The sequence below is a fragment of the Juglans microcarpa x Juglans regia genome, chromosome 5S, assembly GCF_004785595.1.
Source record: "Juglans microcarpa x Juglans regia isolate MS1-56 chromosome 5S, Jm3101_v1.0, whole genome shotgun sequence".
Lineage (NCBI taxonomy): Eukaryota > Viridiplantae > Streptophyta > Magnoliopsida > Fagales > Juglandaceae > Juglans > Juglans microcarpa x Juglans regia.
The window spans coordinates 22,753,201-22,779,901 of NC_054603.1; the positions used below are offsets into that span (position 1 = coordinate 22,753,201).

General features: G+C 37.7%; 1 non-coding gene across 1 annotated transcript; it reads left to right on the forward strand.

Annotated features, from left to right (window-relative positions):
- Window positions 1-9,438: 9,438 nt before the first annotated feature.
- Window positions 9,439-9,546, forward strand: LOC121268736. The gene has a single exon (XR_005941246.1). It is a non-coding gene; the product is annotated as a small nucleolar RNA R71 (small nucleolar RNA).
- The last annotated feature ends 17,155 nt before the right edge of the window (window positions 9,547-26,701 follow it).

The window sequence follows — 26,701 nt, forward strand, 5'->3', positions numbered from 1 at the left end:
TTAAGTAAGAAATTAAAACATACGAAGTTGGTGCTTCGGGAATGGAAAAAAAGAGTATTTGGTCACACAATAGGGCGTATTGATGCCCTTGAAAAACAGATTGAGGAGATTGAGCTACAGCTTCAATCAAATTGGGAGGTAAATTTGGAGAGAGAACTACATGAGGCAGTCTTAAATCTAGCTGGTTGGAGGCATCGGGAGGAGATGAGATTGGCACAAATGGCTAAGCTTAAATGGAAGTTGGAGGGAGATAGTAATTCAAAATTTTTTCATGCTTGTCTTATCAATAAAAGAAGGAAGAGAGTGCTGGAGATGAGATCGAATGGAATAACTTATGAGAGCCCGGAGAGTATTCATCAAGGGGCGGTGGAATTTTTTCAAGATTCACTTCGAGGAAAACTGCCCATAGAGCAATCTAGACTGGAAGGCCTTATTGAGACGGTCATACTAGAGGAGAAAAATGTTTCTTTGATTAGGCCGCCTACTTTAGAGGAAGTGTTTGAGGCAGTATGATCCATCCCAAATCAAAGCACTCTGGGTCCTGATGGGTTTGGAGCAGGTTTTTATAAAAATTGTTGGGAAGTGGTTAAGGTTATGTTTGGAAGGCAGTAGTGGAATTCTTTATGATCAAGGATCTTCCAAGATTTTTCACGGCCTCATATTTGGTTCTTATACCAAAGATGGAGTCACCCACAGGTTTTGATAAGTTCCGCCCTATTAGTCTTTGTTCTATATTTTATAAAATTTGCTCCAAGATTATTGTTTCTCGTTTAACTGGTATTTTACCTCGCTTGATTTCTTTGGAGCAAGGAGCCTTTATTCCTGGAAGGAGTATTTTTGAGAACATTAGCCTCACTCAGGAGTTGGTGCAGTCTATTAATAAAAGAATACATGGGGGGAATATCTTGTTAAAAGTGGATATGGCGAAAGCTTATGATCGGGTGGATTGGGGATTCTTGATAATGGTTTTGAGAAGGTTTGGTTTCTCTTCTCAATTCTGTGAGTTGATTTATTCATGTATCTCTAGCCCTTGGTATTCAGTCATGATGAATGGAACGGTTAAGAGTTTTTTTCAGGGTGGTCGTGGGCTCCGTCAAGGTGATCCTCTATCTCCTTATTTGTTTATCATCCAACAAGAGGTTCTTTCCCGTTTGATTCATAGGAGTGTGCAAGAGAATCAGTTTGGCCTATTCTCTCAAGCCCGAGGTACGCCTATTATCTCTCATTTGATGTATGCTGATGATGTTATGGTTTTTTCTAATGGAAGTCAAAGATCGGTGCGGGTTCTTCAAAAAACTTTGATTCAATATGAGAGGTGGTCAGGACAAACTATTAATGTTCAGAAATCTGTTTTGTATTGTTCTAATAAAATTCCAAATCGGCGTAAGCAATGGATTTTAAGGCAGACAGGCTTTATGGAAGGAACTTTCCCTTTCAAATATCTAGGTGTGCCAATAATTCGAGGGCGTTTGAAACAGGCTCATTTAGAAGATATGGTGAATAAAGTGAGGCAAAAGATTAGTGGATGGAAGATGAGGCTTCTTTCTTCGGGAGGAAAACTTGTTCTTTTGAGGCATGTTCTATCTAGTATGAATATCCATCTACTTGCTGTTTTACAGGTACCTCAAGTTACTATTGCCAAGATTCATAGATTGATGAGTTCCTTCTTTTGGGGAGAAGCTGATGGACGGAACAAAAAGAAATGGTTGGCTTGGAATAAGATGTGTAAGCCGGTGGAAGAAGGAGGAATTGGGTTACGAAGCCTTGAGGATGTTTAGAAAGCCATGCATATGCGCTTCGCTTGGAACCTTCTTCAAGGTAATTCTTTATGGGCAAATTTTTTTCAAAACCAAATATGTTGGAACCCGGCCGTGGTATCTTATAGAAAATAATAAAGGATCTCGATTTTGGAGAATGGTTGCTAATTGTATTCCGTTGTTATTAAATAATTCAAAATGGAAAATTAGAGAGGGTGATCTTTTTTTCTGGTATGACAAATGGAGGGATAATGGTCCATTGATTAATGATATGAATGTCATGGGTTCTCCTCTTTTGAAAGTTAAAGATTGTAGGTTATCAAATAGTTGGGATGTGGAGTTATTGGAGGTGTTAGTAGGGCAAGATAAGGTGGATGAGATAATAACTGATTTAGCTGGACTGAAGAATGGAAAGGATGTTCTAGTTTGGACTCCTACGGATACAGGTATTTTCTCTACAAAATCTACATGGAATTGTATTCGTATTAGAGGTAATTCTATGGTTTGGCATGCATGGATTTGGCATAAGAATCTTCCTTTAAAAATGTCTATCCATTTTTGGAGGACATGGTTTATGGCCTTGAGTGTGGATGACAGATTACGCCATATTGGTATTCCTCTTGTATCTAAATGTAATTGCTGTAATCATGGTCATATTGAAGATATTAATCATGTGCTTTTTGAGGGAGAATTTCCATGCAGAGTGTGGTCTTTTTTTGGAAATCTTATTGGCATATCTCTTGGTAGAACTTGGAAACTGAATGTTGAGATTTGGTTTAGGCGGGCTAGCTCTTCCTCACAGGTGGGCTTTATTGTTGGCATTATTCCCATTATTATTACTTGGCGCCTATGGAGAAGGAGGTGTCTTGCTCGAATGGAAGGTATATTGGAATCGCATAATTCTGTTGTTCATTCTATATGTGTGTGGTTAGGGTCCATCTCACAGGCGGCTAAGCAAAATAAAAATCTGTCTCGTCGAGATGGTATGATTCTGGAAGCTTTGCGAATAGTTCCGGTGGTTCCAAAAGTTCCAAGTTGTAAAGTGGTGAGGTGGGATAAACCGCCGCTGGGGTGGTTTAAATTGAATACGGATGGTAGTAGTATTGGTAATCTGACTCTTGTGGTATTGGTGGGGTTATTCGGGATGCTTCTGGTGGGATGGTTCAGGCTTATGCTTCTTATATTGGGTTTGGTTCTAATAATAAGGCGGAGCTTATGGCTCTCCTTTATGGGTTGAGAAGATGCAAAACGTTGAATCTCTCAAATGTGATAGTTGAAATGGATTCTATGGTAGTTATTTCTTGGTGGAGTAGAGGGAGATATGGAGTATGGTACCTTGAGGATTTTTGGGAGGAAATTGTTGAGTTAGCTTGCACGGTTCAATGTTGGTTTCAGCATGTTTTTCGTGAAGGTAATAGGGTGGCAGATTGGTTAGCAAAGGCAGGGGCCTTAGGTTCTGAGTGGGATTTTTTGAGTAGTTATAATTTGCCTCGGGTTCTTATAGGCCTGATCCGTTTGGATTCTTTAGGTTTTCCATCTTTGAGATGTTAGATTGTAAAAGTTGGGGTTATTTGTAAGCCTTGGTTTTGGGTTGTGGTGGGTTTTGTTTAAATAGTGGTCTATTATTTTTGTTCTAGATTTTTTCTTGATTATGGGCCTGTTTTTCCATGGTCCTTTCTTGTAACCACGGTATTCTTCCGCCATAAGTGAGGGCTTTATTAGTAAACTTTGGAAGGGGTCACTATTGGACATGTGACTTCCTGCTCTTTTAAAAAAAAAAAGAAAAAGGTAGGTAAATTCAATTTCTCAATTAAAGTAGTGCTAGCTAAATTAATACAACTCTTCAAATCAATGATCATACTACATACATTGTTGTTGATGTGGCATCTAGTATGAAAAATGTTCTCGCTCTGCTTCTCTATATCATCCATCTTAATTTGTGTATTGAGTGCACACCTAGTAACAAGAGAATCACCATACTCTTCTTTCTCATACCCATTTTTCAACACTAGACTCACGTCGCCTCGTATGTCTCAGGCCCTGTAGATTTCTAATTACTGCATCTTGATGATCTATTCCTCACTTCATCCAACACCAAATTCAATTGCTCAAACTTTTGTTGCATGTCATGCAACACAAAGTATGAGTTATCTGCCATCCCTTTTGGTGATGAGTCACTCCTATGAGAGATCATAATGTGCTGCACAAAATCAATGTTAGTGGAAAACCTCACACACTCCCTTATGTGTTTACACTCGAATAATGACACTTCGCTTGTGTTTCACTCTTAATTAGTTTTTTTCCGATAATAGTCTCACACTCTCTTGCCTTTTACCTCAATAGTTTTTCCACTCAAGTTTTTTAATAATTAGTTGAACTAAAATCAAGATAATATAACCTTGTATTATTCCAACCAGCAATATAGATCCAAGAAACAAGGAAGGAATAAAATGATAAGAGACTCAAGAAATTTATACGAGGGAAAGAGTAATTATAAAACAAGATACAAACTAGAAAGATGTATTCAGCCCCTTTGATGATAAAGCTCAATCAATAAATGTATTTCCTTCTCTTTGTTGTAACTTTGTAGCAACCTTTGAATACGCTACCATTTCTTATCTTCCTCTTCCTCTTCTTCTTCTTTTTTTCCGAATTTTCTTTTCTTTTCTTTTCATTTCTTTTCTTCTCTTTCCTTTCTGTTCCTCTCTTTTCTCTTCTTCTCTCTAATTAAATCACAAACGACACTCCAAGCAATTGACAAACTAAGAGATGCAGGAAACCCTAGAATTTTGAAACCCTAGGTAATGAAAATTTCAACCCAACCAGAAACCCTAAGAATTTCGGCAGCCTACTTTTTGTTTTTTTTTTCAACCATAGAACAATGAAGCCCTAGAATCAAAATTAAGGATGCAAGAATTAAAAGATAGAATCATACCTGATTGGAAACCTTGCTCTGAATACCAAATGATATGAACCCGTGGGAATGGAATCCCTTGAACCCACAATCAATTTGAAAACTCATCCAAGAAAGCCAAAATCAAGTCAATGGATGGAGAATCTAGACCCGAGAAAAACTCGTTTCAAAAACCTAGATTATATGAAAATCTAGACCCGTTGAAGAACCTGTCTAAAGAACCTAAATTATAAGGAGGAACGCTACAAAGGTTGTGATTTGCTTTTGATAAGTTCAAAAGTTCATTCAAGAAGAAGATAAGATAAACTCAACTCACAATGAATAAATTCATCAAATTTCATATAAACTTCTTAACATGAGGCAACAAAGTGTATTTAAGCCAAAGCCTAATTAAAACCCTTACCAAAATAAAGCCTTAACTTCTAAAAATACCCTTGAGTGAATAGTGCCGTGGCTACAGTACGACGCTATAGTAACTCAGCTACAGTACTTTTGAAACCCTAGTTTGCTACAGTACTTCTTAAAACCCTAGTTCAACAAAATAATAAATTTTCCAACATACCCTTGAATAGACCCCCCCTTACGTCTTTCTCATAATTAAATCCAATAATTCTAAACTAAAAAAATAAGTCATTTAAATAAATTAAACAACTTGAAACCCTTCAAGAGTCCAAAGCTTTTAAGTCTTGTCATTGCTCTCTTCCATAGCTTATCAAATGAGTCAAAATTGGATCTTCATCCTTCAAGTCCATATTAAGTGTTGGAGTCTAGCTAGCTTCATCCCAAGTGGATTGTGCCAATCATTGCATTGTCTCCTTGATCTTCTTGGCTCTTTACCTTGTAATTGACCCACCTAGAACTTGCAAAGAATCTTTAAGACTAGGTCCATCTTGGTGCCTATCACAAGGGTAGGAAAAATCAGTGTATAGGCTATAATCCAATGCAGAGAGATGTGGATGATGTAGGTATATGAAGAAAAAAAGGCTATATGTGTTTCTTGGCTCAAAGTTGGCTACTAAGGATCTATAATTCAAAGGGTTGGCTTGAAAGGCTGAAACGTTGATCCTAAATTGACTTTCTTCATATCCCAAGTATATCCATCATCTTACCACAAACCATGTAATGAGATTCTCACAAGAAGTGCCCAATTCAATAGATCAACGAATGCTTATCATAATTTACTGCATTTGTAGGCTCTCAATCCTCTCCAAATCTCACATGAATACTTAAGCAAAAGAGTTCTCTAGCTACATGTGTCAAACCACCATCTTACTACAAAGCTTGGATGAGTTGCATTTGGGGTTCTGTGAATGCTTCAGCAAAAAATGATTATGGTGGGTTTGGTGAATTTACGAAGATGACTATGAATGAGAATGAGTACACATGTGAAAAGGATGCACGTGTGATGCAAATTTTAAAAAAAAATTGACACATGAAAATATGCCACAGAGTTCCAACAAGTATTTTAAATACTGAATTTGCACCACCACCACCCAACTTAAATGAAACATTGTCCTCAATGTTTAAGAATCAAATTTGAATGGGAAGTAACTAAAAAGGGTAGAATACACCTGCCGTTGTACAGAAACCGACGGCACCGGCCGCCACCTACGCGAACCGACCGGCTGCGTCAGGAACCAGCAGGAACCGGTGGAGAACCGATCGGCGTGCAGTGAAAATTTCATGAAACCGACGTTCAGTGGTTCAGTCTCGGTTTGAAGCTGGACCAGACCGCTGAATCGACCGATATAATAAAATCTTTTTTTTTAACATACCCTTATTGAAAGGACGCCGTTCCACTTAATTTTAGCTGGAATGGCGTCGTTTTAGTTAATAAGTATTACAACAGATACTGGAAACGACGTTGTTTTGCATTAAACCAAACGGCGTCGTTTTATTAACGATGTAAGAAAAAAATAATAAGTCTGAAACGACGCCGTTCCACTTAAACTTAAGTGGAATGACGTCGTTTCGATAAGAGTCTTCTTCTTCCCGAATGCCCTTCTTCCCGAATTCGATTCTGCAACTCTCTCTATCTATCTCTCCTCTACAACTCTCTCTCTCTCCTTTGCATCTCTCTCTCTGTCTCTCTCAATCCTCTCATTATTCTCTCAGTAGAACCGTCGAGAACCGACGCCGATCGAGAACCGCTAGAGAATAGCCTAGATCAGTGTCCTCCTCCCCATCGACCGGTTATGGTTGGCGCTTCTCCCATTTTTCCAGACGTCGGTTGGCGTCAGTTTTGCCCAAAAACCGCGCCGACGACGTCGGTTTTTCCCTTTACCTAAAATGAAAAAATGAAACTAATATGCAAACAAAAATAAAGAAAACAACAACAAACAAAAAGGAAAAGAAAGAAAATAAGAGAAAACAAAAATAAAACAAAACAGACAAAACAAATAAAGAAACACATATATGCGTGGTATGGTCAAGGTTGATAGACCGGATCCACAAGTGGAATGTCTTCCACTTCTGGAACTTGCCTATCAATTAATACTTTAAGTCGTTGACCATTTATTTTAAATATCTATCCATCCTTCGGATCCTCTATTTCTACAACCCCATTTGCAAAAACATTCTTCACTACAAAAGGGTCGATCCACCTAAACCTAAGTTTTCCTGGGTGCTTATAAAGTCTAAAATCATATAAGAACACTCGATTATTAAGCTTAAATGTCTTCCTAACAATATTCTTATCATGAAACGCTTTCATTTTAGCCTTATAGATTGTAGAGTTCTCATAAGTATCATTTCCCAACTCCTCTAACTTGCTCAACTGAAATTTCTTAAACTTACCCGCATTCAATTTCGAAGAAATACTAACAAGAGAAGTGTCACCTAGGCTGAGAAATGCTTGCTTTAAACTTGAGGGCGGTGGTTTCAATTCCAATTTGGGACTCTCCACACTTGAAGGAATTTGTTTTTCACTTTTCTTAGGCAACACCTCAAATTTCGATTGCCAAGACTGTGTTCCATAATCCTAAGCTTCATAAAAAATAGCACAAATATCAACAACATCATATGAATCACTAATAGTATCAAACTCAAAATTAATATATAAATATTCAAGGGGATCAGAATCATGCGTTGCGTGAACTCCCTTGTCTATGATTGCGTCAATCATATATGTTTGTTGGCACTTATCATCCTCCATGGGCTGCCTACTTGCATGGAATATATTGACCTCCATGGTCATGTTTCCAAAAGATAGTTTCATCAGCTCATTCCTGTAGTTTGTAGGTGCATTAGCAGTAGTAAGGAAATGTCTACCTAATATAAGAGGAATTTTAGAGTCAGACTCAACAACCGACTGAGTATCCAAAACTAAAAAATCAACAGGGTAGTAAAACTTGCCAATTTGGATCAAAACATTCTCAACTATTCCTCTTGGTTTCATAACTGAACGGTCAGCCAATTGAAGCACAACAAAAGTAGGCTTAATTCCCCCAAACCAAGCTACAAATAAATGGAATAAGGCATCAAATTTACACTAGCTCCTAAATCTAGCAACGCTTGCCCAAACTCATGATTCCCCATATTACATGCAATTGTTGGACAACCAGGATCCTTGTACTTAGGAGGAATTCGCTGCTCAATTAGAGCACTAACTTGCTATGTCAGGAATATTGTCTTCTTAACATGGTGCTTCCTCTTAGCTGTACACAAATCTTTGAGAACTTTTGCATAAGTAGGAACTTGTTTAATAACATGCAAAAGAGGAAGATTGATCTTTACCTATCTAAGGTTCTCCAAGATTTCATTGCTAGAATCAAAAGTTTGCATACCAAATTTTAAAACTTGAGGAAATGGTACCTTAACTGGGCTCTTGATTACCTCAGCTTCCTTAGGCAACTCAGCACTATTATTGATTTGTTCCTCTTCAACATCCTCTAGCTTATCAGTTGTGGGATGTGTAAGGACTTATCACTTCGTGTCACAATGGCATTGACCCTCCTTCCAATTTCCTTGAGCCATATGTCGACCTTAGGGTGTGGATTGAGTTTTAGAAGGGAACTTGCCACGCTCATTTACACTCAAAGAGCTCATAAACTTGGATACATGACTTTTTATCTCCTTATTTTCTTCAATAACTTGCATAATCAAATATTCAAACTTTTGATTGGTTTTACTCTGTGCCTCAATAAAAGTATGCAAAGTGTCTTCTAAAAGACTCCTAGAAGATGAATGTGAATGATATGGTGCAAGATATGATCTAGGGGGTTGTGTAGGCTGCTGGTTTTCAGACTTCCAGCTAAAATTGGGGTGATTGCGCCACCCCAGATTATAGGTATCAGAGAAAGGCGTAAAAGGCTTATTTTACATACATAAGGCATTATATTGTTCCTCATACATCCCTCTCATATAAGCAAATGTGGGACACTCTTGGGCGAGGTGATCTACCCTGTCACACACAAAACATGGTCCAAAAGACTCCACATGATTAGCCACGTGTGTTGGCTTTAAGTCCTTAGTCTTTAACACATCTAGTTCCCTAGTGAGCATCTCAACCTTAGCCTTAAGGCTATCCTCTACCTTGAGATGGTAAATTGCACCACCATTTGGGTTTCCTGCAAGTCGTGACCTATTTGTGCTCTCAGTAGCACTAGGTCCAGTCCAAGTGTAGCTTTTTTAGCAAGCTCGTTGAGGTATTCTGTGGCCTCATTAGGATCTTTCTGTAAGAACTCACCATTACATATCATCTCCACAAATTAGCTCTCTTTAGGTGTAAGTCCCTCATAAAAATAGCTCACTAAGCGCCAATTCTCATATCCATGGTGAGGACACATACTCAACAACTCCTTAAATCTCTCCCAATATTGATACAAAGTCTCACTGTCCTTTTGTGCAAAGGTGGATATTTGCCTTTTTAATGTGTTGGTCTTATATTGGGGAAAGTATTTATTAAAGAAGACCTGAGTCATCTCACTCCATGACCCAATAGATCGGGGTCTCAGTGAGTATAGCCAACTCTTAGCTCTATCCTTCAAAGAGAAAGGAAAGAACTTAAGTCTCACAACGTCATCAGTTGCATTTTGACTATGAAAAGTCGCAACTACTTCCTCAAACTCCCTAATGTGCACATATGAATTTTCATTTTTCAAGCCATGAGAGGTAGGGAGTAACTGTATCATTCCTATTTTAAAATCCAGCTGGTGAATATTAGCTGGAAACATGATGCATGATGGTGTGGCTGTATGTGTAGGGTGGAGGTAATCATGAAGAGCTCTAATGGGTTGATCTTCGTGTTCACTCATTTCTTCTGGACTAGATGGATTGTCAAATACAGGATTTAAAAATTTTGATTCTGACTCTTCCATAGGCCTACAAGCAAATCTACTTAAAGTGTCTCTATATCTGTGCATGCAAGGTAACAAAATGCTAAAATAATAAAAATACTATAAAAAGAAAGAAGAAAAAAAATAATGCAGCAAGTTAAAAGAAAGAATGAAGTTACCGCCTTTACAAACTGCTGTAAAGAAAAACTATCTATCAATTCTTTTATCGTCTCCTCGGCAACAGCACCAAAATTTGATTACGCCCAAAGAATAACGTGATAGTTGTAGCATAGCTTTTGGGTGTTGATTCCACAGAGAGACAAATTAAAAGAATAGTGGAAGGAACAAATGAACTAAAGAAAAATATTAACTAATTAATGGAGAACAAAGATTAATTTTAAATACAAATTAAAGTGAAGCAAAGTGATTAACGGAAAAAGTACTCAAATTTGACAACAGTAAAGCGTCGGGAATCCCTTGCACAAATCTGGTATTTTAATTATTCTTAATTCATTGAATAACTCAATTGGGAACTTAATTCTCAAAATTTCCAATCAGAAGGTATAGATTTATAAGCTAAGCTTAAACCAAATTTAACCCTTTGAAAAATCATTCACCACTTTTAAAATACTTAAATTATTATCACTATTGAGAAAATCCAATGACGACAATATACTCAGGAATCGATATTGCAGCAAACAACTAAATCAATATAGATAAATAATTGATCCAAACATAATAAAAAAGCTAACCCAATCAATAGAAAAAGCATGACTGAATCCATAAATAGAATAAATTCTATGATTATTCGGAGAAGAAAATATCAACAATGAATTGAGAATGATAAAACAAAAGAGTTTTCGTAATTGAAAATCAAATACATAAATTGAAAATAAATTAAAATACCATCTAATGTGCAAGTTCATCCCTAGCCCTACTTGAGAATTTAGTTACCTATAAATATAATGGACAACAAAAATCTCAACAGAAAAATAATGCAAATGGCAGCCATAGAAATTAATTTCGTCTCCCCCTCTTCAGAGCTGAGCTGTCTCCCCATTTTTCAACTCCTAATTTCGTGCTAATGAAATACTCATATAGGGTAGGAAAGAAACCCTAATGTCTTTCATATTCCTACATACAAAATTGCCTAAATCTTAGGACTCATCTTGGCAGCCATGTACATACTTTAAGAATTTGAATTTGGAAATCCTTATTAGAGACAACGTTTTAGCCCTTTAAGATATCTTTCCAACGCAGTAAGAATCTTATCAATCTGATATATGAGCTTAAAGTTATGATCAAAATACTAAAGTATGTACAGACTGTCTTCTAGGGAATTTCATACTGACTTTTTCTCTTGATCCGAATTACTCTCAAACTCCATCATTATCTTTATTTGAAGAGTCTTACACTTGTTGAAAGTTCTTAGGTTGTTCCAACGTCTTGCTCACTTGAAAGCCCTGTGAATTTGACTAGGTTTGGACTTGTTCTTTTATAGACTCTGATATTAAATATAAAAAACTGCTCAAAAGTATTCCAAAGTAAATAGAAACTCAATTCAAGAATACACATTAGTTCCTATTATTTCTATTCACATTTTAGTATTTTAGTCCAATAATAGGATATTTAGAATGTACTTTCGTACACTCATCAAGTTGTAGTGGTTGAGTGATTGTGGAGATATTAGGGTAAATAAGCAAGTGTTAGTTTCTTTTTCAATTGGAAAATACCAAGATGTGGTGCTTTGTGATGTAGTGCCTATGCATGCTTGCCATATTTTGTTGGGGAAGCCATGATAGTATGATAGGAAGGTGACCTATGAAAGTGAAAAGTGATAAAAAAAAGAAAAAGTGAAAAAGAGATTGAGCTAAAAAGTAAGAGTGAAAGTGAGATTGAGCTAAAAAGTAGGAGTGAATGTGAGATTGAGAAAAAAAGAAATAGTGAGGTCCAAAAGAAGAGATAGAGAGAGAAATGAGTGAAAAAAAAAAGATGAGGCTGAGGCTGAGACCTCAAGAAAAAGAGAGAATGAGTTGAAAAACAATTGCAGGGTCGAGAGCTCAAAAAAAGATGAAGAAAAATAGAGTGACAGAAACAATGAGAGTGAAAAGAAAATAGAGAGTGAAAGGGAAATAGAGAGTGAAAAATAAAAAGAGAGTGGAGAGAGAGAGTGAAAAAAGCGTGAGAAAAACAAAGAGAAAAGTGAGATTTTATGCCAAGGTGAGTCTTAATATTAATGAACTTGACATATATTTGTCTAGTATTGTTGTCTCTTTGTTGCAGGGATATGAGATCGTGTTTCCTAGAGGTGTGTTTAGTGGATTATCACCTATTAGCGAGATAGAGCACTACATTGATTTTGTATCAATTCCTACTCGACATTTATTTGAAGAACAGTCATTGACGCACTTGAACAGACAAAGTAAGTTGAATAGAATGCATGCCAAGTGGGTGCAATTCATTGAGACCTTTCCTCATGTAATCAAGTACATACAAGGTAAAGAAAATTTTAAGGTTGATGCTTTAGCAAGAAGGTATATCATTGTCGTCATTTTAAATGCAAAGTTGTTGAGACTTGAATATGATAAGAAATTGTATGTTAATGATGATGGCTTGGCTAGTGTGTATGGAGCACATGAGAAAGCATCGTTTGGTTAGTTCTATAAACTAGATTGGTATTTGTTTAAAGAGAGTAGATTTTGTGAGCCTACTAGTCATATGTGTGAGTTGCTTGTGTATGGACTTGGTTTGATTGGTCATTTTGATGTAAAGAAGATTTTAGACATGTTGCATGAAGGTTTGTGGGAAAATCATTTGCCATTTATTGACTTGATGCACGAACGTTTGTGGGAGTATCAGTTGTCTTTCATTGAGTTTGCATATAATTGGAGCGGTCATTTTGGTGTAAGTAAGACTTTAGGTGTGTTTCATGAACAATTGTGGGAGAATTGTTTGCTATTTATTGCATTTACATATATAATTGGAGTGTTCATGCTACTACTAAATTTTTATTGTTTGAAATTGTTTATAGACTTAATCCATTTATTCCTTTAGATTTAATGTCTCTACCTGTTAATGACAGGAGTAGCTTAGATGGACTTTTCCAAATTTTTGAACAAATTAATAATGATAATGCATATTAAGTGGATCTTCCAGGTAAGTATCATGTTTATGCTATTTTCAATGTTACTAACATTTTTCCCTTTGATGCAGGTGGAGATTCGAGGATGAATCCTTTTGAGGAGAGGGGGAATGATGGGTACCAAGATGGATCTAGTCTTAAAGATCCTTTGCAAGTCCCAGATAGGCCAATTATAAGGTCAAGAGCTAAGGAGATCAATGAGGCAATGCAAGGATTGGTGCAATCCACTTGCGATGAGTCTACTAAGAGTCCAACATTCAATATGGGCTTGAAGGATGAAGATCCAGTTTTGATTCACTTGATATAAGCTATGAAAACATGAGCAAGAGTTATTGTTTGGACCTTGTTTAATTTATTAAAAGGGCTTATATTATTAGTTATAGGAATTAGTATAGAATAATGGGGCTTGAGGATATTTGGCCCACATATATTTTATGTTTTATGAACTAGGGTTTCGAGAGAAGATTTTAAGGGTAGTTTAGTGATTGTTTTAATTTTTAGCTAGGGTTTCTTTTGGGAAGGCCTTGGATTTTGCCCAAGGGCATTTTGGGAAAGGATTTTATATTAACTTAGGGTTTTAGGTGGACTGAGACATGTAAGTTACTGTAGCCGAGTACTGCAGCTGCGGCACTATTCACTCAAGGGTAGTTTTGGGAGATGAGACTTTATTTTATTAGGATTTTAATTAGGTTTTGGTTTAAATACTCTTGTAGCCTCATTTTAATCAGTTTATGAAATTTGATGAATTTATTCATTGTGAGTTGAGTTTATCCCCTCTTGTGTTTTAATGAATTTTTGAACTTATCAAAGGCAAATCACAACTTTTGTGACGTTCTTCCTTATAATTTAGGTTCTTGGAACAGGTTCTTCAACAAATCTAGATTTTCATATAATTTAGGTTCTTGAAATGAGTTCCTCAACCGGTCGAAATTTTCCATTGGCTTGATTTTGGCTTTCTTGGGTGAGCTTTTCAAATTGATTATGGGTTCAAGGGATTTCGTTCCCACAGGTTCATATCACCATGCTGACCCCACCATGAGACCACTGCAACCCTTCACCGGAGGCAACCGAGTCATCCAGCTGCAAGCCACTTCCACGGAAGCACACACACGGACGAGGAAATATTAGCTCGACATGTAGGGGTGCACCCTCGTGCAGGGATGTCACCAACGTCCCCCATGTCACCTAGTTCTTGCAGCAGCTCTTTCAGTGTCTTACAACTTGAGCTCCTTTGATAACAACCCGCTAGAAATTTATTGGTGGAATTTCTAGTGACTTTAGGAATCTCGTGAAAACTCCATAAGTTTTCAAGAACCGGTCAATCACATAGGTTTTAGCCTGTCAACATAGTCGGTGTTATCACTCACTCTGATGCCAGAAGTGCGATTTTAATTATTTGAGTTAGTTAGAAGCATCAGTATGCATTATGCCATTAGACTTAGTTGGTCATTTAGGATTTATGGTACAATAAGTCTATTTTTATATTTTTGGACGAAACGCCTATTCAAAATTGTGAAATTATTTTTAGGAGCATTTCGGAGTTGTATTTCAGTAAACGATTTTCAGGATAGCTTAGTATAAATATTTAGGATTTTTCATTACTAAGTTAATTATGCACTTTTTCAGAGTGAATAGTAACCTCAATAAGCGCATCAAGTGCATTATTTAAAATCACAGTTTCAAATGTTCAAATTAGCTAATAGAAGTTTTATTTGGACACTTGGCAAGATCTTAGCCACACATAGTGAATAGTATTAGACACTCGGCACCGAAAGGTACGTTTGATAGATTTAAAGGAATCAAGGTGTGTGATCATGCCACCAAAGTAAACACCCTATTCCATCCGGCCAATCAAATTGTACCAAACCAAAGAAGATTTACACCCTAGTAAAACCCTATATGGTTGGAATCCAACTAAGAATCAAAAAGCATGGTTGAAACTGAAATCCTAAGCGATTTTATCCAAACCCTAAAGTTGACCTCCAAACCCTAACTGAATCGGTTTCTAGCATTGTGTTTAATCACTTGATTAAATTTATTTCACATGTTATTAATCTTTCAAATTTATGTTATGACATTATTATTCAACCTTTTTAACCTTGGATATTTTGATTGGGTCAAGAGAAATTGGATTTGGGATTGATGGCAACTCAAACCCTCTTAATACGCAAAATTGAGGTCTATTCAGTTTAGGCCCATTAAGGCACACAAATTTAGCCACCTTAGTATTACTTCTTGGCTAAGTAATTGTGCCCCCACCTGGCTGATCAGATTTTCTCAAGTGGGCCTAGAGGGTACTTGAAGTGAAGGGCTACAAGGCCACCTCAGTCTTTCCATTATACACTCCACCTAGAGCAAATATCCTAGGCTGATTTTTGTATATTGTATTGGGTATAAAAGATCAATATTCAAGCTTCATTTTAGCCTTATCATCTTCCATAACTTTTTTAAGAAGCCCTCCATATCAGTTCCTATGCAAATCATCTCCAACTTTGCACTTTTCTTTGAAAGAACACAAAAGACACTCTCGGGCAACTTTTCTGAGCTCTTTTGCACGTCTGATTCAAAGCTCTTGTAAGTATTTTCTCTAGCATTGTGTTTAATCACCTGATTAAATTTCTTCCACATGCTTTTTAATCCTTAAAATTTATGTTATGACATCATTATGCAACCTTTTTAACCTTGGATATTTGATTGTGATGGAAACCAAGTTGGGCCTACTCTTAAAGATCATTTGCAAATTCCAGATGGGCCAATTACAAGATCAAGGGCCAAGAAGATCAAGGAAGCAATGCACGGATTGGTGCAATCCACTTGGGATGAAGATGCCTGGCCCACACGTCCTATTTTCAATGAACTAGGGCTTTCAAGAAGGCCTTGTATTTTGGTCAAGGGCTTATTTGGAAAGTTACTTTTCGGGAATTAGGGTTTTAAGAGGTATTGTAGCGTTACTGTAGCCGTACTGTAGCCGCGGGTACTGTAGCGAGACACTGTTCATCAGGGGCATTTTGGGTAAAAAGGGGCTTTATTTTGGCTAGGGTTTTAATTAGGTTTAATTTAAATACTCCTTGTAGCCTCATTTGAAGGTTAGACAATATTGAATGTTATTTGTGAGTTGAGTTTTCTCCTCTTGTTCTTGATTGAACTCTTGAACTTATCAAAGGTAAATCACAACCTTTGTGGCGTTCCTCCTTTGTAATCTAGGTTCTTGAGACAGTTTCTTCAATGGGTCTAGATTTTGATATAATCTAGGTTCTTGAAACGAGTTCTCATTGGGTCTAGGTTTTTCCATCCATTGACTTGAATTTGGCTTTATTGGAGAGTTTTCAAATTGATTGTGGATTCAAGGGATTTCATTCCCGCGGGTTCATATCAGAATGGGTCAAGAGAAATTGGATTTGGGCTTGATGGCTACCCAAACCCTCTTAGAATCTGAAATTGAGGCCCATTTAGTTTAGGTCCCCACTAAGGCCCATGAATTTGGCAGCCAAGCATTGCTTCTTGGCCAAGTAATTGAACCCCCACATGGCCGACCAAATTTTCTCAAGAGGGCCTAGAGGGTACTTGAAGTGAATGGCTACAAGGCCACCTCACTCTTTACATTCTACACTCCATCGAGAGGAAATATCTTGGGCTGATTTTTGTATATTCTATTGGGTTGAAAAGACCAACACTCAAGCTTCATTTCAGCCTTATCATCTTCCATAACGTTTTTAAGAAGCCCTCCATCCCACTTCCTAAGCAAATCATCTCTTCTTTACACTTTTCTTTGAAAAAACACAAAAGACACTCTCGGATAGCTTTTCTGAGCTCTTTGCATGCCTGATTCAAAGAATCAAAGCTCTTGTAAATATTTTCTCACAAAGTGTCCTCAATGAATGATGTTACTTTGTGTGTTTAGTTTACGTGGATACCTTATTTGTCCCATTTGAAGATCGTTGGGTTAGTCAAATATTGTTTAAACCCCAGAAATGTCATTTTTGGCGATAAACTGGAGAGTGTATAATATATTAGAGTCTTTGACCAAGCTAATGGATAAATCTTGGTCCAAAACTTTTATGAAGTACTATTAACATGTGTATATGATTATTGGTTGAGGATTTATTGCATGATTAAAGGTTTTGATGAAATATTTTCTTAAATCTTGAAACTTACAAACTAGAAGAAAAAAACCAGTTTATGTTTTAGAAAAGTTTGGATCTTTTGTGATTCAAACCTATTCCAATGACTTTGATAGTATTATTGGAGGATCTTAAGCCTCTTATGTACATGTTAGAATATTATTTTGAATATATTTAATGTTATACTCAAATATATGAATTTTTGTGCAAGGAGATATTCGGATAGGTTAAAGAATTGATGTCCTTAGCTAAATCCATGTTTTGGCTGATTTTTAACCATGTGATATTTTGGTTTGCAGATCACATCTTTATAGGTCATAGATCAAAAGGTTGATCAAAACTTATTTAGAAACAAAAATATGTTTTTGAACTCTGAAAGAAACCAAAATTTCAAGTATTGTTTTAAGTGATTTTGATATTTTTGTTCTTGATTCAAAACATGATTATTCTTAAAAATATGTTATGAGTATATTAAAAGAAAAGTTTTGGTTTAATCATGAGTTTTGAAATTTGAAAGAATTGCAACAAAAATCAAGGGAAATAGCCAATGCAAATTTCGGCCCCTATAGAGTTTTCATGGTTGTGTTTAGTTTTAAATTTTTCTGAATTGATATTTGAGTTTAGGACAAAATTTACATACCTAGTGATTTTTGAGTTGGGATGCAAAATCCTTATAGTGTGATTAAGTTCTAACTTTTAGAAATCACTACTTTCATTTCATCGTGATCACACTTAAGTTTTTTGCTAAGAAATGCGAAGCTCGAGGTAAGTTAGCTTTTAACTTATTATCAGTTTAACGTGTATGTGTGATGAGTAAATGAACTATAGTGTATATATGTATGTGATCATATGTGCTATGCCAAGTCATTACATATTCATCTGTTACACATAATTGATTCTGTCAAGAATTGTTCATCTGTTATGCAAGATATTCTATCATGTATTGCTATGCATTGCAAGTACATCATATTAAGTATATAATTTGTTACATGTATATCATGTCATGTAATATTCATTATTGCAAATACGTCATGTTAAGTATGCCATCTCATGTCATGTAATATTTACTATTGCAAGTGTGTCATGTTAAGTATGTCATATGTTACATCTATGCCTTGTCTTGTAATATTCATTGTTGTAAGTATGTCATGTTAATTATGTTTTTCGTTACATGTTATGCCATGTTACAAAATCTTGTCTGTTACATGTTACGTCATGTTACAAAATATTTCTATCTCAAGTAAGTCATGTCTTCTGAGTTACGTTCAAGTCATGTTCTGTTATGTCAGAGCTTCTGTCCTTTCGTATTCCAGTCACGTTTCATCTCGAATACAATTTGTGTATTTTGAAAACAGTCATATCAAGTTATTACTGTCAATCACGACCCTAAGTGCTAAGATGAGGTAATATCCTAGTGAGACTCTTTTGTTCACGCTGGAGTGTCTAAATAGTTGTGAAATTCTCTTTTTCACACTATAAGGTCATGGTAGTAACATAGGAAGCCCGCGAGCTAGAAACTCACACCTCATAACTATGCCAATTTTCCCTCAATTGGTTTTCTACTAAGAAAGGGCAAAGTGGTAAAAAAAAGTGGTGTTCTGATTCACCCGAGATTTGAAAGAAAATACCATAAGGTCATGTGTGCCATACGAAGCCCGCGAGTGAAAAAATCCAACCTCATAACTTTGCCACTTTTCCCACAAATGGTTTTCTCTTAAGCGAGGGAAAAGTGGTAAAAATAGGAGGTGCTTTGATTGGCCCAGGTTAGGGCATATATACCATAAGCTCATGTTAGCACCATACGATGCCCGCGAGTGAAAAACTCCCACCTCATAAGTTTGCCACTTTTCCCTCAATTGGTTTCCTAGTAAGCAAGGGCAAGATGGTAAAAATAAGAGGTGCTCTGTTTGGCTTGGGGTTGGGGCGTACACACCATAAAGACATGGTGTTACAATAGGAAGCCCGCGAGTGAGAAACTCCAAACACATAACTTTGCCTCTTTTCCCTCAATTGGTTTTCGACTAAGAAATGGCAAAGTGATAAAGATATGAGGTGCTCCGATCGGGACGGGGTTGGAGCATACAAACCATAAGGTAATGGTAGTTTCATAGGAAGCCTGCCAGTGAAAAATTTGATAACTTTACCACTTTGCCTTCAATTGGTTTTCTACTAAGCATGGGCAAAGTGGTAAAAATAAGAGGTGCTCCAATCGGCCTGACCATAAGGTCTTGGTCGTACCATACGAAGCCCACTAGCAAAAAACACCAACCTCATAACCTTGCCACTTTTCTCTCAATTGGTTTTCTACGAAGTAAGGGCAAGATGGTAAAAATATAAGGTGCTGCGATTGGTCTAGGGTTGGGGCATACAGACCATTAGGCATGATAGTAACATAAGAGGCCCGCGAGCGAGAAACTCCTAACTCATAACTTTGCCACTTCCCTCAACTGGTTTTCTACTAAGCAAGGATAAAGTGGTAAAAATATAAGGTGCTCTGATTGTGGTTGGGGCATACATACAATAAGGTCATGGTAGTGCCATACAAAGCCAGCGAGCGAAAAACTCCAACCTCATAACTTTGCCACTTTTCCCTCAATTGGTTTTCTCTTAAGCAAGGGAAAGTGGTAAAAATAAGAGGCGCTCCGATTGGCCAAGGGTTAGGGCATACATACCATAAAGTCATGATGGTACATAAAGTCATACCATAAACTCTGATATGAACCCGCGGGAATGAAATCCCTTGAAACCCACAATCAATTTGAAAACACCCCAAACAAGCCAAACTCAAGTCAATGGATGGAAAACCTAGACTCGATGAGAACTCGTTTCAAGAACCTAGATTATATGAAAATCTAGACCCGTTGAAGAACCCGTCTCAAGAACCTAGATTACAAAGGAGAAACGCCACAAAGGTTGTGATTTACCTTTGATTAGTTCAAGAGTTCAATCAAGAACAAGAGGAGAAAACTCAACTCACAAATAAAATTCAATATTGTCTAACCTTCAAATGAGGCTACAAGGAGTATTTAAACTAAACCTAATTAAAATCCTAACCAAAATAAAGCCATTTTTTACCCAAAATGACCTGATGAACAGTGTCGCGCTACAGTACCCGTGGCTACAGTATGGCTACAGTAACGCTACAGTACCTATTGAAACCCTAATTCCTAAAAAGTAACTTTCCAAATAAGCCCTTGGCCAAAATACAAGGCCTTCTCAAAAACCCTAGTTCATTAAAAATAAGATGTGTGGGCCAGGCAACTTCAACCCCACTTATTCTAAACTAATAAAATAAATCATTTAACCAAATTGAAAGTCTCCAATATCTCTAAGTCATGTCTTCCACAGTTTGAATCAAGTGGATCAAAACTGGTTCTCATTCTTTCAAGCCCATCTTGAGTGTTGGGCACTTGCTAGCTTCATCCCAAGTGGATTGCACCAATACATGCATTGCTTCCTTGATCTTCTTGGCCCTTGATCATGTAATTGACCCATCTGGAATTTGCAAATGATCTTTAAGAGTAGGCCCACCTTGGTTTTCATCATTCCCCCTCTCCTCAAAAGGATTCGACCTCGAATCTTCACCTACATCAAAAGGAGAAAGATCAGAAACATTGAAAGTAGCAAAAACATTATACTCACTTGGAAGATCCACTTTATATGCATTGTCATTAATTTTCTCAAGAACTTGGAAAGGTCCATCTTCTCGAGGATGCAACTTTGTCCTTCTTTGCGTTGGGAATCTTTCTTTGCGCATGTGAACCCAAACCCAATCTCCCGATTCAAAGATGACATGCCTTCGCCCTTTATTGGCTTGGGAAGCAACCCTTTCATTCTTTTGGGCAATTTGAAGTCGTACCCTCTCACGAAGTGACTTCACCAACTCCGCCTCCTTTTGTCCATCCAAGCTACCCCAAATGCCGCTCCGGGATAGAGCATCAGCAACAATATTCTCCTTACCTTGCTTGTAACGGATGACATAAGGAAATGTCTCAATGTATTCCATCCATCTAGCATGCCTTTCATTCAACTTACCTTGACCCTTGAGATGCTTCAATGATTCATGATCGGTGTGGATCACAAATTCCCTTGGCCATAGGTAGTGCTGCCAAGTCTCTAATGCACGAACAAGAGCATAAAGCTCTTTGTCATAAGTAGGGTACTTCAGGGATGCCCTACTTAGCTTTTCACTAAAGAAGGCTATGGGCTGCCTATCCTGCATCAAAACGGCTCCAATCCCTATTCCTGAGGCATCACATTCAATCTCAAATGGTTTGTTAAAATCAGGTAATGCTAACACAGGTGAAGAGCACAACCTTTCTTTAATAGTGGCAAAAGCATTATCTTGATTAGCCCCCCAATGAAACCCAACATTCTTTTTAATTACCTCAGTGAGTGGTGCAGCAATAGTGCTAAAGTCCTTAACAAAATGCCGATAAAAGCTAGCTAAGCCATGAAAGCTTCTTACCTCAGTGATGCTTTTTGGCGTTGGCCACTCCTTGATGGCCTTGACTTTCTCTTCATCCACCTCAATACCTTTTGTACTAACAACATAACCAAGAAAAACAACTTTTTCCATGCAAAAGGCACATTTCTTGAAATTAGCATACAACATTTCAAATCTCAACACATCAAACACATATCTCAAATGCTCAATATGTTCATTTAAGTCCTTGTTGTACACTAAGATATCATCAAAGTACGCAACACAAACTTGCCTATGAATGCACGTAGGACATGGTTCATTAATCTCATGAAAGTACTGGGCGCATTTGTAAGTCCAAATGGCATAACCAACCATTCATAAAGCCCATACTTAGTCTTAAAAGCAGTTTTCCATTCATCACCCTCTTTCATTCTAATTTGATGGTACCCACTTTTAAGATCAATTTTACTGAAAATACATGAGCCATGCAATTCATCAAGCATATCATCCAATCTAGGAATGGGATGGCGATACTTTACCGTGATATTGTTGACCGCCCTGCAATCAATGCACATCCTCCACGTCCCATCCTTCTTTGGCACTAGTAGCACTGGTTCTGCACAAGGGTTCATGCTCTCCCTCAGGTACTCCTTGCCCATCAAATCCTCAACTTGCCTCTGAAGCTCCTTTATCTCCTTTGGATTACTCCTATAGGCTGGTCGGTTTGGAATAGTAGCCCCGGGCACAAAATCAATCTGGTGCTCAATGCCTCTAATGGGTGGCAACTCATTTGGCATCTCCTCCGGGAATGCATCCTCAAACTCCTACAACAAAGAAATAGCCAAACTAGGAAGAGAGTCATTAGTTTCATCAAGGGTAAGATAAGACTCTTTATAGACAAGAAAAATCATAAGGCGATCTGCGAAAACCTCACTCTTTCTTGCATAGAAACTTGCTTTTGCCTTTCCTTTTCTCTCTGCAGACTCTTTTTCTTGTTTCTCTCGTGGCTCCACTCTTTGTTCTTTACTCTTAGCCACCTCTCTACTTTCTTTTTCACTCTTTCTTTTATGCTCATGTTCACTCTCACTCTTTCTTTTTTGCTCAATCACTTTTTCACTCTTTCTTTTTTGATCACTCTCATTTTCACTCTTTCTCTTTTGATCACTCTCATTTTCACTCTTTCTTTTTTGAGCAACCTCACTTTTCAATTTCAGTTCGTCCTCATAGACCTGGCTTGGAGTTAAAGGAGCAAGCTTGATTGTTTTGCCCTCCTTGTTCTTGAACCCATCATGTGTCACCCTCCTATCATACTGCCACAGCCTCCCAAACAACATATGCCCAGCATGCATAGGCACAACATCACAAAGTATCTCATCTTGATACTTTCCAATAGAAAAAGTAACTAACACTTATTTGTCCACCCTCACCTCTCCACAATCATTCAACCATTGCAATCTTTTCGCTTAGGTGGTTCGGTCTTTCTTTTTGCTTCAGCTGTATCATTCCTATCCTACTTTGATTTCCAAGTATTGCTAGAAATCGAAGTGTACCTTGCTGTCCCTTTTCTCTTTAACTGCCTCTACACCTTCATAGCCATGTGCACCATGTCCTCTATCTCCACATAATACTGCAATTCAATTACATTGGCTATGTCTCTATTCAAACCACTCAAAAATCTAGCCATGGTGGCCTCCCAATCCTCCTTTTCATTAGCCCGAATCATCGCCACCTCCATCTCCTTATGGTAATCCTCCACACTCCTAGACCCCTGTGTAATATTTTGTAATTTCTGGTAAAGGTCTGTATAGTAATGGCTAGGTACAAATCTCCACCTCATGAGAGCTTTCAACTCTCCCCATGTCTCTACTGGCCTCTCATAACTCCTCCTCCTATTGGTCACTAATTGATCCCACCAAATAATAGTATAATCAGTAAACTCAATTACCGCCAACTTCACTTTCTTCTCCTCAGAGTAATTATGGCAGTCAAACACCAACTCTATTTTTTTCTCCCACTCTAGATAAACCTTAGGGTCAGCTCTACCTTGGAAAGATGGTATTTTCATTTTGATGCCCCCAAGGTCTCTATCTACACCATCCCTACCCCTGAGATTCCCCTCAAGTCGTCTTTCACGCCTAACTCTTCCACGTCTACCTGACCCAACTTCAGATGCTAAGTCTTCATACTCATTCTCAACTCTATACTCACGTTGCCTCCTATCTCTCCCACCTTGCAGATTTCTAATCGCTGCTTCTTGATGATCCATCCTATCTCTCAGTTCACCCAATACAAAGTTCAACTGCTCAAACTGTTGTTGCATGGCTTACAACACATAGGATGAGTTGTCTGCTCTCCTCCTTGGTGATGCACTGCTCCGCTGAGACATTATAAGGTGCTGCACAAAAGAATGTTAGTGGCAAAAGAGAAAACCTCACACACTCCCTTACTCGTTTACACTCGAATAATGGCACTCCACTCGTGTTTCACTCTTAATTTGGCTTTTTCCCGATAATAGTCTCACACTCACTTGCCTTTTACCTCAAGAGTTTTCCCACTTAAGTTCTTTAAGAACTAATTGAACTCAATCAAGACAAAGCAACCTTGTTTTATCCCAACTAGTAATTAGGTCCAAGAAACAAGAACAAGAGAAACACGGAAGGAATGAAAAAAACTAGCACGTGAATCAAGAAAATTATACGAATGAAACAGTAACTATAAGACAAGATACGAACTAGAATAATGTATGCTGCCCCTTTGATGATAAGGCTCAAGAAAAATTTTAGATTATTTTTTTCTTTTCCTTTCTTTTCTTTTCTTTTCTTTTCTTTTCACCAACTGATTTAATCACAATCAAGAATAAGCAATTAAGAAAACCCTAATAATAACTCAAAAACCCCAAGACAAGGGATATACGGCAGCCCCTAGAACAAGAGATTTTAGCCAACACAAACCCTAGAACAATGAGGTTTGGAAACCCTAACAATAGTGAAGAAATACAACAGCTACCACTTTTTTTTTTCTTTTTTTTTTCTAATCAATCCTAGAACAATGAAACCCTAGAATTAAATATGCAAAAAAAAAAGAAGATAGAATCAGACCTGATTGAAAACCTTACTCTGAATACCAAATGATATGAACCCGCGGGATGAAATCCCTTGAAAACTCCCCAAGAAAGCCAAACTCAAGTCAATGGATGGAAAACTTAGACCCGATGAGAACTCATTTCAAGAACCTAGATTATATCAAAATCTAGACCCGTTGAAGAACCCGTCTCAAGAACCTAGATTACAAAGGAGGAACGCCACAAAGGTTGTGATTTACCTTTCATAAGTTCAATAGTTCAATCAAGAGGAGAAAACTCAACTCACAAATAAAATTCAATATTGTCTAACCTTCAAACGAAGTTACAAGGAATATTTAAACTAAACCTAATTAAAACCCTAGCCAAAATAAAGCCTCTTTTTACCCAAAATACTCTGATAAACTGTAGTACCCGCGGCTACAGTATGGCTATAGTAACGCTACAGTACCTATTGAAACCTTAATTCCTAAAAAGTAACTTCCCAAATAAGCCCTTGGCCAAAATACAAGGCTTCTCGAAAACCCTAATTCATTAAAAATAACACGTGTGGGCGAGGCAACTTCAAGCCCACTAATTCTAAGCTAATAAAATAAATTATTTAACCAAATTGGAAGTCTCCAATAACAATAGGCCCTATCTCTAAGTCATGTCTTCCACAGCTTGAATCAAGTGGATCAAAGCTAGGTCTCCTTCTTTCAAGCCCATCTTGAGTGTTGGGCTCTTGCTAGCTTCGTCCCAAGTAGATTGCACCAATCCGTTCATTGCTTCCTTGATCTTCTTGGCCCTTGATCTTGTAATTGGCCCATCTAGAATTTACAAATGATCTTTAAGAGTAGGCCCACCTTGGTTTCCATCAAACTCCGAACTCATAACTTTGCCACTCTTCCCTCAATTGCTTCTCGACTAAGCAAGGGCAAAGTGGTAAGGATATGAGTTGCTCCGATTGGCTCGGGTTTGGGGCATACCTACTATAAGGTCATGGTAGTGGCATAGGAAGCCCACGAGCTAGAAACTCACACCTCATAACTTTGCCACTTTTCCCTCAATTGGTTTTATACTAAGAAATGGCGAATTGGTAAAAAAAAAAAAAGAGGTGTTCCGATTCACCCGGGATTTGGAAGAAGGTCATGGCAGTGCCATACGAAGCCCGCGACTGAAAAATCCAACCTCATAACTTTGCCACTTTTCTCACAAATGGTTTTCTCTCAAGTAAGGGCAAAGTGGTAAAAATAGGAGATATTTTGATTGGCCCGGGGTTGGGGCATACATACCATAAGGTCCTGTTAGCACCATACGAAGCCCGTGATGGAAAAACTCCCACCTCATAAGTTTGCCACTTTTCCCTCAATTGATTTTCTACTAAGCAAGAGCAGGTAAAAATAAAAGGTGCTCTGATTGGCCCGGGGTTAGGGCGTACACACCTTAAAGTCATGGTGTTACAATAGGAAGCCGGCGAGCGAGAAACTCCAAACTCATAACTTTTTCACTTTTTCCCTCAATTGGTTTTCAACTAAGCAAGGGCAAAGTGGAAAAGATTTGAGGTGCTCTGATTGGCCCAGGTTGGGGCATACATTCTATAAGGTCATGGTAGTATAATGGAAGCTCCCGAGTGAAAAATTTCATCCTCAAAACTTTGCCACTTTTCCTTTAATTGGTTTTCTACTAAGCAAGGACAAAGTGGTAAAATTAAGAGGTGCTTCGATTGGCCCAGAGTTAGGGCATACATACCATAAGGTCATGGTAGTACCATACGACGCCCGCGAATAAGAAACTCCTTGATGGGAACCAAGGTGGACCTAGTCTTAAAGATCCTTTGCAAGTTCCAGATGAGGCAATTACAAGATCAAAAGCTAAGAAGATCAAGGAAGCGATACAAGGATTGGTGCAATCCACTTGAGACGAGTCTAGAAAGAGCCGAATGTTCAAGATGGGCTTAAGAGAAGGAGATCCAGTGATCATCCATGTGATACAAGCTATGGAAAG